The sequence below is a fragment of the Podarcis vaucheri genome (assembly GCF_965113315.1).
Source record: "Podarcis vaucheri genome assembly, chromosome: Z".
In the NCBI taxonomy this organism is placed as follows: Eukaryota; Metazoa; Chordata; class Lepidosauria; order Squamata; family Lacertidae; genus Podarcis; species Podarcis vaucheri.
In genome coordinates this window covers 3,130,152-3,145,927 of record NC_138758.1, presented here as the reverse complement: position 1 = coordinate 3,145,927, position 15,776 = coordinate 3,130,152, and the positions used below count along the sequence as shown (strand labels likewise).

General features: G+C 44.4%; 1 long non-coding RNA gene across 1 annotated transcript; it reads right to left on the bottom strand.

Annotated features, from left to right (window-relative positions):
- Positions 1 to 7,943: 7,943 nt before the first annotated feature.
- Positions 7,944 to 15,525, bottom strand: LOC309523865. The gene is made up of 2 exons (XR_014215672.1): positions 14,405 to 15,525; positions 7,944 to 9,080 (listed from the first exon to the last, which is right to left on the bottom strand). It is a non-coding gene; the product is annotated as an uncharacterized lncRNA (long non-coding RNA).
- Between the last annotated feature and the right edge of the window lie 251 nt (positions 15,526 to 15,776).

Below are 15,776 nucleotides of genomic sequence, written 5' to 3'. Positions count from 1 at the left end.
ACTTGAAACTGTTCTTAACCTGAGGTACCACTTTAGTTAATGGGGCCTCCTGCTGCCGCCGCACCACCAGAGCACGATTTCTGTTCTCATCCTGAAGCAAAGTTCTTAACCCGAGGTACTATTTCTGGGTTAGCAGAGTCTGTAACCTGAAGCATATGTAACCCGAGGTACCACTGTATTCAGATAATATTTAGAGTATGGAAGAGAAGTGCAAAAATACAGGCAAACCCCTTTCCAAACCAGGGCCTCACCTGGGATAGAAGCTGACAAAAGATGATGATGTCCCATCCCAAAGAAATCCTTGGGTCTTTGCAAAACAGAGCAGCCATGGTTACTGTGGGTGGAGAAAAGTATGGGATTGAAAACAGGAAGGAGCAGGCTGTACACACAGGAAAAATGTGTGTAGTTAAAACTGGGCTTGGGATAGCAGGTGGATGGATGCTTTGAGCAGAGGTTTTCTAGGAAAAAGAAAGGAAGTAGAGAGAAGAGCTGGTTGGGAAGCAAGGACAAAGGGTTGGTGCTTACAGTGGATCTGCCTGCAATTCTAGGCTGCTATGAAGAAGCTGCTGTAAGATCTGTAGCCCCTTCATCTAAACAGGTGTAAATATGCCTAATTAAACCAATGTGGTGTAGTGGTTAAGAGCGGTAGACTCGTAATCTGGTGAACCGGGTTGGCATCTCCCCTCCTCCACATGCAGCTGCTGGGTGACCTTGGGCCAGTCACACTTCTCTGAAGTCTCTGAGCCTCACTCACCTCACAGAGTGTTTGTTGTGGGGAAGGAAGGGAAAGGAGAATGTTAGCCGCTTTGAGACTCCTTCGGGTAGTGATAAAGCGGGATATCAAATCCAAACTCTTCTTCTAAAGACAGTAATATCTCTGCCATGTCTTGATTCTCAATGGAAATATCACTAGGTGAGCACATGAAACCCCCTAGAATCTTGTGGACCACTTCGCAGAAATGCAACCTTTGTGAGAACAAAATAAAACATTGAAATAAATCTCTCTGATTCATTTTGCATTGTTAGCTGCCCAGGGTGTATTCTATGGACAGAAAGGCAGGATAGAAATGTGTCTGCTTTTATTGATGCCTGAAAATTAGTTTTGACACATTCAGTTCTGCCTGCTTGGTTAACCGAGAACTTGCTAAAGAACAAAAAAGGCTGGGAAGGATTTCACCAGGTCAGCTGCATCTCCATACCAAGCGCAGCTACTGAAACTTAGTCTTGAAAAAAAGAAAAAAGTAATCTGTTTTCCCTATGTGTGTGCCAGGGACAATTGTGCCTGTTTCTAACATGTTGTTTGTTTGTTTGGAGAGTGGGTCAGAGAGTGTGCCCGGAAAATTCACACCAAACTGCGGTTCTTCAATGCGCAGTGGCATAGTTGTCAAAAAATTTCTCATCAGCAGAGTAAATTCTTGCTTGGAGCAAAAACAACAGACTGAAAAACACAAGTGGCCTGTGAGCTATCAATTAGCCCTTGCATGAGAGTGAGCTAGTGTCAGAGGGAAATTGCTTTCATGGCCCGAGAATGTCAGCCCTGTGGCTTTGATTTCCATTCTGCATGTTTCTTTTCCCAGTATCCCCTGACACCCCTATTTTTAAGCTATGTTCTAGTGTCAATTTCTCTCAGTTGTGTACATCATGCACATACATTAAGGGCCCCACTGCCCCCACAGCAATGACTGATGTATTGCTGTGTACCAAAGAAAGGAACACTCCTGGAAAACAATAGGAAAGTCCAATCCTAGAAGTGCTAGGAGGAAACCACTGTTGCATCAGGCTGTGTGTGGGCATTAACTAGAAGGCAGCCTGATGAAGACCAACATCCTGGGTCAAGATATCACCAGCACTCTATGCATCAGCATGGTGACCACACACTTGAGGTGGTAGGCGATTTTGTCTACCTGGGCTCCACCATAAGCAGCAGCCCCTCCATTGATGCTGAGCTCGACAAGCATATTGGCAAGGCAGCTGTGGCAATAGCTCACCTCACCAAAAGGGTATGGGACAATGTGATGCTAATGTCCAATACCAAGACGAAGGCCTACAAGTCTTTGTGGAAGTGATTCACGGGCAACTTACATCTGCCAGGAGCGACACCTCAACACCTTCTACATGTGTTGTATCAGGGAAATTTTGGGTATCACATGGCAGGACAGTTTCAAACAAAGAAGTGCTGCCTCAAGCCCACATTCCCAGCATGTTCACATTCCTGTCTCAGTGACCCCTGCTGCCCTCAGAATGCAAGATGGCAGAATCCTCAATGTCTTGCTCTATGGGGAGCTGGCTTCAGGTACCAGGCCTGTTGACAGACCAACTTTGCATCAACAAAATGTCTGCAAACAATACGTGAAGCCTAGCAACATTGCAGATGACTGCAATGCCTGGAGACAGACATTCAGGTTGTACATCCATAGCAGTGACCAGAGGAGGAATGACCATGGAGGAACCCAGAGAGAAGAAATGTCATGGTGCATCTTCAGTAGCAGAGCCAGACTGAGGCAAAGAAGGCATTGAGGAGTTCAGCCCTTTCTGTGTCCCCTGTTTGCATTTCACCATCTTCTCCTCTGAGTGACCCCACTGTTTCTTTGTTTTTCCTTTTGCTACGGGCATACCCATAAAAGCCTTTTTTGTTGCTTTTAACCTCTCTAGCAAGCCTGAGTTCACTCTGTGCTATAGCTTTTCTGACTTTGTGTCTACACGTGCTGGCTATTTGTTTGAATTCCTCTTTGGTGGTTTCCCCCCTTTTCCATTTTTTGTACACATCCTTTTTTAATCTTAAGTCAGTTAAAAGTTCTTTAGATAGCCACCCTGGCTTCTTTAGGCACCTTCCATGTTTCCGTCTCATTGGTATTGCCTGACATTGTGCTTTTACTATCTCCCTCTTAACAAACTCCCAGCCATCATGAACTCCCTTTCCTTTTAGTATTACTGTCCATGGGATCTCACCCAGCACTTCCCTAAGTTTTATGAAGTCGGCTTTCTTAAAGTCAAGAAATTGAGTCCTAGTATGCTTGGCTGCTCCTTTCTGCTGTATAGTAAACTTCAGAAGAGCATGATCACTCACGCCTAATGATCCTTCCACTTCTACCCCACTAACCAGGTCATCAACATTGGTTAGGACCAGATCTAAAATGGCTGTTCCTCTTGTTGCTTCTCCCACTTTCTGGACAATGAAGTTGTCTGCAAGGCCAGTGAGGAATCTGTTTGACCTTATGCTCTTGGCTGAGTTTGACATCCAACAAATATCCGGGTAATTGAAGTCCCCCATTACTACTATCTCCCTTCCTTTTGCATGCTTGGCCATCTGTTCCAGGAAGGCATAATCTATGTCCTTCGTTTGGCTTGGGGATCTATAGTAAACTCACACAATCAGGTCACTGTTATTCTTCTCTCCCTTAATTTTGACCCTCTCTCCCTTAATTTTGACCCATAATTCTATGTTGCTCTAACAAGCAACAAGCCTGCACCTTCCTTTTGAAGAGCAGGTCAGGCACAGTCCTAGCACAGCAAGCAGGCAGAGTCCTGGAACTAGGTAAGCAAGCAAGCACTGCTGTGAGTGGGTTAGGTTTGTGAGTCTCTGCAAACCTGTGCTGGCATCTCCATATCCACATTTACTCCATATTTGTTCCCAGGCTCCTCAGTGAGAGAAAGCAGTACCAGAGGGGACTTCATGGAAGCTAGGTTTGTTCAGTGTCATGGGACGGAGTGTCATAGTGTCACTGCTGTGGGGTAAAAGTCCCATCAGCCCTAGATAGCACACCCAATGGTCAGTGATGATGGGAGTGGTAGGCCAACAGTAACTGGAGTACACCATGTTGGCTACCTCTAGATTGGAACAGTCCTTTCCCATGTCATGATGCTAAACTCTTGGAATAGGTGTAATCCCTTGGAAAATAACCCAGTAATGATGGCAATAATAGGTAAAGGAAAAGGACAGCTGGACAGTGAAGTCCAGTCAAAGGGTGCAGTGCTCAACTCGCTTTCAGGCCAAGGGAGCCGGTGTTTGTCCACAGAAAGCTTTCCAGGTCATATGGCCAGCATGACTAAACTGCTTCTGGCGCAAAGAACACCATGACAGAAACCAGAGTGCACAGAAACACAATTTACCTTCTTGCCAAAGGGGTACCTACTTGCACTGGCGTGCTTTCAAACTGCTAGGTTGGTAGGAGCTGGGACAGAACAATGGGAGCTCACCCTGTCACAGGGATTTGAACTTCCGATCGGCAAGCCCAAGAGGCTCAGTGGTTTAGACCACAGCTCCACCTGCATTCCTGGCAATAAGAACCCCCCACACACAATGTATTCATCATACATTGGCATTTTTGTTTGTGATTAAGCTGCTTTTCTCCCTTGTGCAATCAAAGCATGATGACTTGCATCTTTCTTTCTCTCTCTTAGAATCATAGAATCATAGAGTTGGAAGAGACCACAAGGGCCATCGAGTCCAACCCCCTGCCAAGCAGGAAACACCATCAGAGCAGTCCTGACATATGGTTGTCAAGCCTCTGCTTAAAGACCTCCAAAAAAGGAGACTCCACCACACTCCTTGGCAGCAAATTCCACTGTCGAACAGCTCTTACTGTCAGGAAGTTCTTCCTAATGTTTAGGTGGAATCTTCTTTCTTGTAGTTTGGATCCATTGCTCCGTGTCCGCTTCTCTGGAGCAGCAGAAAACAACCTTTCTCCCTCCTCCATGTGACATCCTTTTATATATTTGAACATGGCTATCATATCACCCCTTAACCTCCTCTTCTCCAGGCTAAACATGCCCAGCTCCCTTAGTCGTTCCTCATAAGGCATCGTTTCCAGGCCTTTGACCATTTTGGTTTCCCTCCTCTGGACACGTTCCAGTTTGTCAGTGTCCTTCTTGACAACCATATGTCTTTCTCTCTCAAAAGGTTAACTAGAGTGATTAAATGCACAGACTCCTCTATCATTTCTCATTTTCATAAAACAGTGCACCTTGTTATATAGGCCATTAGTTTTGCTCCTGGTATGTAGTGTTTAAAAGATAAACACTCTGTGTTCCCCAATAATTATATCACCTCTGACAGTAGAAGTAGAACGGTTGAAGGAGTTTCCTGAGGTGTGGTCGCTGTCACATGCTAACAGCTTCTAGGAGCCACAAGTGAGAGCTCCTAGTGCAGGGTAGAAACCAAAGGTGGGTTAACTACCCGAGAAGGAGCACGATGTGTCGCCCATCAAAGATGCTACCCTTCCCCTAACACTCCATATACCCCATCAGATCCTGTACTGCTCTGGAAAGTGTGAATTAGGTAGTATTGTCTTTAAAAGTGAACAGAACCAAATTTTTCCCCCATCCCCTAAACAGAACCAACATTAATCTTTGAATTAAGGTGCCTTTATCCAGATCAGCTGAAAGTGGTTCCCTGCTTGTTTTACAACATCAGTGGGCAGCAGAAAGACAAAAGACCAACCTTGTGTGGTAGAAATGTTGTTGGGAGCTAGTTTGACTGCCTGTTTCCCTCACTCTGGTGATGAACCCAAATGCCTCCACTTAATACGGAGCCCTTAGCTTGTCATGTCAACATGCTCTTTGCCAGAATACAAACACATAGTGGAGCTCTTGGCAGATTGTTTCCAAACCTTCTGTGACAAACCAAGGAGAGGAATAAAGCAGTGCTGAGCCCACTTTGAGGAATATGCAAATCATCTACAGTTCTAAAAAAGAGCCACTGTTAAATATTTTAATGTGCAGCTACACTCAGCAAGAGAGAGCCCCACACACAGGATGCAGAATATACCTGGTGATTATCTATTTGGGCTGATCTAATTTGATAGATAGAATTTAACTTTAAGTCTTTTGATTTAAACATTTAAAAGCTTCACAAAATGGAATGGACTGTTAAAATTCAAAAAGCATGAGATGAAAAAGAAACCCTGGATATGAGGCAGTTTCCAAAGTATTGCCCCTCATTTTTATGCCATCAACACATCTAAGCAGAACCAAGGGGTGGGGGGGTGGAGAGACGGGTCTAGAGATGTCAGTGGCGCACTCAGACAATCCGTTTATTGGGCATTCTTTTTGAGTCGTTTGCAGGGAGACTAGATGCCACTGCGTCAAAGCGAATGTCATCCCACAATTTCCAGTGCATTTTCATGTCACTTTCCTTATTGCAAAAAGGTGGATCTATGGAATGTTATTTTAACATACGATCACAGGCTGATAACTCCTGTGTGAACAGGAGAAATGGTTGTTGAAGTTATCGGATGAAAATTTGATGTTTTAATTGGAAAGAAATCATTGTTGACATTTATTAATTGTAATAATTAGAGAACTCCTTTTTTACTTTTTGTTTGGAAGCAAAAATGAACATTTGGGTCTGAAGATTGGGGAAATATTTCTTAACAGAATGTAAAATAGCTGGATTTCATCCTAGAGTGAATGTCTTGAATACCGTATTTTTCGCCCTATAAGACGCACTTTTTCCCCTCCAAAAATGAAGGGGAAATGTGTGTGCGTCTTATGGGGCGAATGCAGGCTTTCGCTGAAGCCTGGAGAGCGAGGGGGGTCGGTACGCACCGACCCTCTCGCTCTCCAGGCTTCAGGAAGCTATCCGCTAGCTGTGGGAGACCCAGCTCTCCCAGGGCTAGCGGAGAGCTTGCCTGCACCCAGAAGCTTGGGGCGCGCTGAGCTCCGCACGCCCCAAGCTTCGGGATCAGCGCAGTGCTCCGCTAGCCCTGGGAGAGCCGCGCGGCTCTCCCACGGCTAGCGGAGACCTTCCCTGCACCCAGAAGCTTGGGGCGCGCTGAGCTCCGCACGCCCCAAGCTTCGGGATTAGTGCAGCGCTCCGCTAGCCATGGGAGAGCCGCGCGGATCTCCCATGGCTAGCGGACTGCTTGCGCGCACCCAGAAGTTTGGGGCGCGCTGAGCTCCGCACGCCCCAAGCTTCGGAATTAGCGCAGCGGTCCGCTAGCCCTGGGAGAGCCGCACGGCTCTCCCAGGGCTAGCGGACTGCTTGCCGGCACCCAGAAGCTTGGGGCGCGATGAGCTCCGCACGCCCCAATCTTCAGGATTAGCGCAGCGCACCTGGGGGGGGGGAATAAAAAAAATCCTTTATTTCCCCCCAAAAAAACTAGGTGCGTCTTATGGGCCGGTGCGTCTTATGGGGCGAAAAATACGGTAATTTCTTTCATGTAACTGACAGGTGGAAATCAGAAGTCCTTTTAAGCTATTTTCCTTTCCCTTTTTCTATTCTTTCATTCCTTCCTTCTTTTTACCTTCTTTCTTCTCGCTCTTTCTTTCCTCTTGTTTTCACTGATGTCTTCTGCTCTGGGCCATTATTAGGGTCCAGGGATTCCAGACACAGGAAGGTGATGGATGGTTGTTGAAGGACGTTGCATGAGTCAGGGAAGGGAAGATCTCCCAGGGCAGGAGGCTGGGGGAAGAAAGGAAAACACCCAGGTGAGAGCTGGGAGGGACCACCTTTTTCTGTGTGAGACAAGGGTTAAGAGATAATCTGGAGAGAGGACTGCATTTTCTTTTCTCTCTCTTTCTGTTTTTGTCTTCATTTAGATTTGATTATTTTCTTTTATTGTATTATGAAAAAGTTGTAATAAAATCTTACGAAACACAAAAATGTCTGATATTTGGGGGAGGTGTTTGTTGCGCAAAACTCCCCATCAGCTATTATTGTGCCAGTGTGCGATTGAATTTGCTATAGGAACACTCTGGAGGCGCCTTGAGTTAGTTTGCACTTGTTTTCTTTTAAATCTTTTTCCTAAACTGTTTTTGCCCTGCCTGAGGCGAGACCGCTGCATTGCAAGATGTTCTGGCATGAAATATTGCTACTATTACTGTTATTACTAAAAAGATACTCCTGACATTTATAAGAAGAGTTTTAAAAGGCACAATTCCTATAATTCCCTCACAATTGCAGGGTATAACTTCTGAAGAGATGCTGGCATTCTCTAAGCTGCCTCTGCTTTTCTTTTCTTTTCTTTTCTTTTCTTTTCTTTTCTTTTCTTTTCTTTTCTTTTCCTTCCTTTCAACTCTGCAACCTGTAAGACTGGGAAGGTGGAGCAGAAGAGAAAGAGATGGGAGCTGGCAGGCGAAGGGCTAGAGGAGATGGGAAGGTCTTTCCAATTATGCAGGATTCTGGGGAACCAGCCAAGTGTTTTGGAGGGACCCAGAAAGACTGAGCCTGTTCTGAATTTGAGGTGGGTGGGTTTTACTGGGCACTAGAATTAAGCAGCCACACACATTATTTCTTAGTCTCTCCTGCTTTATTTTTGAGAAGAGAATAATAAACACCTGCTATCAGTTTCTTATCATTGGAGGGATAATAAACAACTTCAGAGCTTCAGTGTTAAATTTTGATTTTTATCAATTAATTGTAACCGTTCTTTTTTGTCATTTCCTTCTCAGCAGTTGTTTCCACAGAAACACAAGCTGTGCAGAGACACAAACACAGCTATAAACAAGTCTTCTGCATCCCTAAATATGAACTGGCCTTTTGCTTTCCCAAACAAAGTCTTCTCTGAAGCACTGTGATAGCTGGAATTAACTTTTCTATTTGACATCTTTTTTTATAAGCCACTGCTGGGAAGTGCTTTACAGATTTAATCAAACAGCTATATGTCTTTCCCCAAAAAAACAATTGGGAAAAGCAGAAACCAGTGTGGTGTAGTGGTTAAAAGCGGTGGACTCGTAATCTGGTGAACCGGGTTCGCATCTCCGCTCCTCCACCTGCAGCTGCTGGGTGACCTTGGGCCAGTCACACTTCTCTGAAGTCTCTCAGCCCCACTCACCTCACAGAGTGTTTGTTGTGGGGAGGAAGGGAAAAGAGAATGTTAGCCGCTTTGAGTCTCCTTAGGGTAGTGATAAAGTGGGATATCAAATCCAAACTCTTCTTCTTCTTCTTCTTCTTCTTCTTCTTCTTCTTCTTCTTCTTCTTCTGCAAACTACTATTAGTAGATGCATAATAGTGCTGTGTGAATGTCACTGGATGATGTCCACGCAAATGGATAGCAGGATGAGGCTGGACTGAGGACCTTAGCAGAAACGTGAAATATAGGTGTATCACTCAATGAAGATATCAACCCCGTGTGCAGCACCTGTGAAAAGAGCAAATTCCATTCTGGGGATCATTAGGAAGGGAACTGAAAATAAAACTGCTGATATTATAATGCCGTTGCACAAATCTGTATTGTAACCTGCTTGGAATACTGGGTGCAGTACTGATTGCATCACCTTAAAGGGGGTACTGTGGAGTTGGGGTTTGCATTTAAAAGCAAACTTCCATAATTCATGCTTCCCAAAACTAACAGGAATACAGCTACCCTATTTAATTCACATTTATCCATTAATTCACATTTATGTATTAGTTTCAACTGTGCATATATCTGCATATGTTAGTGAAAATAATGTACAAAACTGCATTGTAGTAGGGTGAAATGCTTTGCCAAAAAAAATGTATATTAGGTGAAATTTGTATTGAAATGGTTATGAATTTTCACAAGAGAGCTTGAATATCCAAGACCTGGAGCTTGAACGTCCAAACCTGCCCGAGACTCCCAGGTATTCTCTCAGACCTGCTGGCAATGGAAGCATTTGTGTCCTTTGCTCAATCGAGAAGCTTCCAGATTCAGCAGACCATAGTTCCTTCACATACAGAATAACCTTCCTCTGCAGAATGCGTAGCATATAATTCATCAGGATGCCAAGAAGGAATTGCATCTGCTGACATCTGGGAATTTAGCTGACTGAAGCTCAGGCAATTAGCACACTAGTATTACTCATTAGTGGGTTTGTGATTTGTTCCATGTTAATTTTTTTCACACTCTCTTTCTGTTCACTGTTTTGAGTGCAGATCAAAAAGGGATGGGTGGGTGGGTACATATATATATATATATATATATATATATATATATATATATATACACACATACATAAAAGCCCGCAACAAAGTGATGAGATGCCAAGTTCCTTTTGGCTTATCACTGTGTTAGCTGTCGTTAGTAAGTTCTTTCAGGCTAGGTGTTTCCTTCTGGTAGATGGGAAAGGAAGGAGCTCAGTTAGAAGAGCCAACCTGTTGGTTTCCAAATCCTACAGAGCATTGAAAAAAAATTGCTGAAGATCTTGGCAACACACTTAAATGATTTTTCTGCCTGTTGAAGCAGTTGTAATTCACTGTAGATGTGTGATTTTTAATTGTATTTTTATAGCTGCTTTTTCTCTTACATTTGTATTAAAATCTGAATTCTACATGAAAAATTAAATAAGCAATAAAAACACAATTGGAAAAACAACAGATGATCACAGTGCCTGGTGACAGACAGGCATGTATCCACAGCAGTGACCAGAAGAGGGATGACCTTTGGGAGGAATGCAGATAGGAGAAAGGCTCTGGTGCATCTGCAGTAGCACAACTGGACGCCTTCATCTGCCTCAGCTGCAACAAAACATATCTCTCCCGCATCTGTCTCTACAACCACAGCAGGCGCTGCAACCTTCCAACAGTTTGACTTCACCCGCAAAGGCACACTCCTCTGCTGTCTCCCTAGACAGATGGAGACCAACAAATAGAAAATAAACATGAATTTGTAACTCAATTGATGTGCCATCAACCATAAATCCAGATATGAATGAAGCTCACAAACTACTGGTTCCATGGACTACGGTTTGGGGAACCTCTGTCATAGAATAATAGTGTAAAGGAATCGAAATTCATATTTCTTCAGCCTGAGCTACAAGACAGAACTGCCAGTGACACATGGTTCAGGCCACCTGTTATTGGAAAGACAGTACTTTCAGAACTCAAGCAAGAGAGCCAACCTTCACAACATAGTGGCAATGGTTTGTAGTGGTTAGAGCAGTCTTCTACAACCTGGTCCTCTCAAGATGTTGCTGAATTCCAACTTCCATAGCAATGATGAAATTCAAGTCCAACAACAACTGAAGGGTACCATGTATGGGGAAGGCTGAGTTGGAATGTTGAGCAGAAACCCATAGAATCATAGAATCATAGAGTTGGAAGAGACCACAAGGGCCATCGAGTCCAACCCCCTGCCAAGCAGGAAACACCATCAGAGCACTCCTGACATATGGTTGTCAAGCCTCTGCTTAAAGACCTCCAAAGAAGGAGACTCCACCACACTCCTTGGACTCCACCACACTCCTTGGGCTCCACCACACTCCAAAAGACCTAGGTTCAAATAAATCCCCACTCAGCCAAGAACTCAGGTCAGAGGTTAAAAGGAGTTTGTTGCTCAGCATGTCCCATTTTCCAAACAGACCTAAAATAAAGTTGGGAGCTTATCTTACTGCCAGGGACGCGGACTTATAAAAAATATTGGGGGGGGCGCGGGAAAGCTCATGAATAATAAATAAGCTCATGAATATGCAAATAAAGTGGCGCCGCCTCCTCGTGAGCGAATGGGGAGAGCGTGCTGCGCCTATTAATCAGCTCCGAAGGAAATTGGGTGGAGCTTTTGCTCAGGAGGGAGGGCAGGAGGCATGCAGCCCGACCTTGTGCATTTTGGGCTGGGGGAGGGGTGGCAATGGCGCTCTGCTGGAGGGGCGCCGGAGATTATTGGGGGGGCAGAGCCCCCCCAAACGAATTTTTGAGGGGGCTCGGGCCCCCTCAAGCCCCATGGAGTCGGCGCCTATGCTTACTGCCTGGTTGAAGTTTCACAGCCAGTCTTACATATTGCAGAGCAATATGTAATGTACCGGGAATTTGTATGCAAGGCATTAATTGGGATGGATGTAATAATGATGGGTATTAGCATGTAAGCAACAATTTTCCTAGCAGCACTTAATTTCAGAGGTGCAACAGCAGTTGTATGTGACCCATTAACCTGGCATAAAAGACCTTTTTATCCACAATTGGTTTGGTCTTTTTTCTTTCTTTCTTTTTGACAGTGGCTTTCCTCAACCATCAGAGCGACAGGTCTAGACTACTTGGGTGAACATCTCAACATCTTAATAAGAGCCCCGATGAATCAGAGCCAAGGTCCATAGTGGATAACTTCTCCCTGCTAATCTAGCCACTTAATTGAGGCACCAGGAACTGAACCTGAGACGTCATCCAAATAAATCGTGTGCCATTCCACTTATATTCAGCAGGAATGCTATTACTCTTATCCAAGGCCAGATTTAGCTAAGGAGGACTTAGGGAAAAATCCATACTCAAGAGCCACCAGAATGAGCAGATTTTGGAGTAGGCAGATCTCTGGCTGAGTGTGGGCTCAACTGGAACTATGCTACCAAAGGCCAGAGAAACACCAATGCTTGTCCTCTACCCTGGCTGAGCCAGGGCCAGGTTAAGTCCTGGATTGGCAGGGATAGGGGAGTGGGAGACCTGTTCCTATTCTGTTCAGCTGGGGCACATGACCTGGTCACCTAGCGGGTTACACTGGCAACAAGAGCGCTGTAAGTGATGGACCACTTTATTTGTTTATTTCATAAAATATATGCATAGCTTTATTGTAAGAAAAAGAAGGGGGGAAATCTGAATCAGTTCACAAAAACATAAAGCAATAAATTAAAAGTTACAATAGTTTAAAACAGTCGAAAAGCTAAAATACTAAAACAAGTGAACATTTACATCAGCTCCTTAAGTATTGTTTCCCTGGGGCAAGTTCAGCCAGCATGATTTACCCCAGAGTTTATTAGTTTAGATCGTTCCACCTGGGAGGAGACTCAGTTTCTCCTCTACACTTTGGGGGACAAACAGGGCTGACCTCTGCCTGGATGTTAGTGAGAGGCGAGAATGGGTGCAAGTGTCAATTAGGCAAACAACAGAAAGTATTTCAGTGGCCAGAAATACCAATAGGCCAATAGGCAGCGGAAGTTTTCCATGCACATGAACAACTGATTCATGTCCAGGAAATGACACCATTATGTGATAAGTTGGCAGGTGTTCAAGAGTTTCTTGTGTTTAACCATCTGTGAGTGCAGGCTGTGCTATGGTGATTAGCTCAGTTGTGACAGTCAGTGCACAGAGGAAAATATTTCTGCCCAGTGCCGCTGCATACAGAAACAGGGCTCACCCACACTTCTACTTGTTTCATACTTTCTTCCATTGGTGTTATGATTTCTAGGCACAGGAGAATCCATCAAATCAAATCCAATAAACTACACCAACATATTAACAACTGTCAGTTTGCATTTCTTAGTGCAGAAAGTATTGATCTGATGTGTAGATTCTATTCTAATAAATTCAAGAGGGTTCTTTCTGTGTAAAAGAAGCTGAAGGTTCCTGATGTTTGGGTTTAAGAGAATGTTTGATGTTTCAGAGAAGCTAAGTACAGCTGGCTTAAACTGTGTCTCTTATCTCTTCCCTCAAAGTCATTCTGACTATAAAAGTAAGGCCAGAAGAAGGCTGGGTTTCACTTTCTATCTCTCTTCCTGCTGGTGTGCTTTTTTTGTATATAATGTTATGGTTTAGTCTTACTATAAGTTATTGTAAGTTTAAGTTAAGTCCCCTTCAACTGGATTTCTTATGGACAGTGCCAATCCTGAATGTATTGGATTTGTGACCATTATGCTCATTTGCCTTCAGTAGCAGTAAAGCTCTGCTGGATGAATTACAATTGCCTCTGGTGTTTAAGTTGTTACTCTGCCAACTATGCATTGGAGTTCTGCTTTGGATCAATATTGAGTAGAATTTCAATGACAAAGGCAAATTAAGCTAAACAGGGATGAGGAAAACAGTTAAAAATTTATAATTTGACCAAAAACCTGGGTAAAGAGATGTTCATACAGCTATTAGCAATAGAGAGTTGTCAGTTGTTGGCATCTGCCTCAAGAGGCAATAGAGTGCGTCTCCAGGGTAAAATCAAACTGCTGCATCAGCAGCACCAAAGTGACCTCCCCAAAGTGCAAGCCCAGATGACTGCCCAGTCGTCCAGGCTGCCCAGACACCAAGATTCCCCTCTCAGCCTCACTTATGTGGTCCAAAGAAAAGAAAAGCAAAATGTCTGGCCCCAGCTTGGCTGCAGGAGTTGCTGGAAGGAGGTGTGCAAGGCGCCATCCAACAGACACTCCAGATTTGTGTAGGGGGAGCAAGGAGGGGCAACTGCCCTGCCCAAAATCAATAAAAATTAAAATACATAGGAAACAGAGGTTCTGCCCCCCCCATAACAAAAGGCCTGCCCCGTCAACAAAAAGCTGACTCTGTCCATGCTCCTTAGCCTTTTTATTTTTTCTCCTGCAAGGCAAAGGAGGTTTAGAATCAGACTTTTGCTTCTCCAATATGGGCTCCCTTCCCAGGTGAATGAACCCCAATTGCACCTCACTTCTTTCTACACCACATGCAGAAACTGCCTTCTTGACCCACTTAGTCTCATCTGCTCCACCCACCAGAACATTTGCATGCAGGGGATTTACAAGACCCTAACCCACTGAGGGCTTGAGACCTATTGTCTAGCCTCACCTGGTTTAACCAGCCCGTTGAAGCTGTTCCTGGGTTCACCATGGCTGCTGTCACATGCTGGCAACTTCTTGGAGCCTCAGGTAAGAGCTGAGAGCAGGTGGGGATCAAAGGTGGACAAACAAGCAAAAAAAAAAACTCCTAGCAGTGCTTGATTTATAACACAGAACATAACTTTGTAGCATCCAAAAAGTACAGTCATACCTTGGTTCTTAAACGCCTTGTGACTCGAATGTTTTGGCTCCTGAATGCCACAAACCCGGAAATGAGTGTTCCGCAGCTTCCGGTGGAGTGCAGGAAGCTCCTGCAGCCAATTGGAAGCCACGCCTTGGTTTTCAAATGTTTTTGGAATGGATTGCATTTGAGAACCAAGGTACAACTGCATAAAACAATGCAGCTACATAAAAACATTAATCATTCCCAAAATATAATATTGACTGTCTTTGGATCTTCTTGCTATACAGCAGTACCTCAGGATGCGAACGGGATCCATTCCGGAGCCCTGTTCACATCCTGAACAGAACGTAAGATGCGACGGCGCATGCGCGGGTCACATTTTGTCACTTCTGTGCATGCGTGTGACATCATTTTGAGCGCATGCGCAAACGGCAAAACCCGGAAGTAACGTGCTCCATTACTTTCAGGTTGCCGCGGAGCGCAACCCAAAAGCGCTCAACCTGAAGAACATTCAACTCGAGGTATGACTGTACTTGCCATCCTCTTGTGGCACACCACACTGGTGTGCCACATTCTTTGAGAACCACTGCTCTAGATCCTTTAGGAAGAAGTTAAATAGCAGAGGTCCGAATAAATTTCCTTGTGGGACTTCGCTTTCTCCATCTGTTCATCCAGAGAACTGTCCATTTATTCTTGCTCTATGCTTCTTACAACTCATCCAATTCCTGATCCACAAGAGGACCTCTTCTCTTATTCCTTCATTGCTAAACTTACTCTTTGGTGAGGTACTTTGACAAAAGCTTTTCAAAAGTACAGCAGGTCAACCAGATCACATCTATCTATAGGCTTGTTAGCATTCTCAAATAATTCCAATAGGTTTGTGTGACAGACGTCCCATACAGAAGCCATGCTGGCTCCACTTCAGCAGGGCATGTTCTTCTATGTGTTTGGTTATTTTTATCTTTATCAATAATTTCTACCCATTTTCCAGGGACACATGGCAAGCTAACTGGCTTGTCATTTCCAGGATCCCACTTGGCAACCTTTTTAAAAAAAAAAATATTGTGTTACATTTGGCAACATTTTGCTGTAAACCCAACTAATTTTTAGCTGATGGCGGCTGGCATAGCTGAGAATGAAGGTTATTTTGTTGCTGTGCTGGTCCCGGGGGGGTTACCGTGAGGCGTGGTCAAAGTCT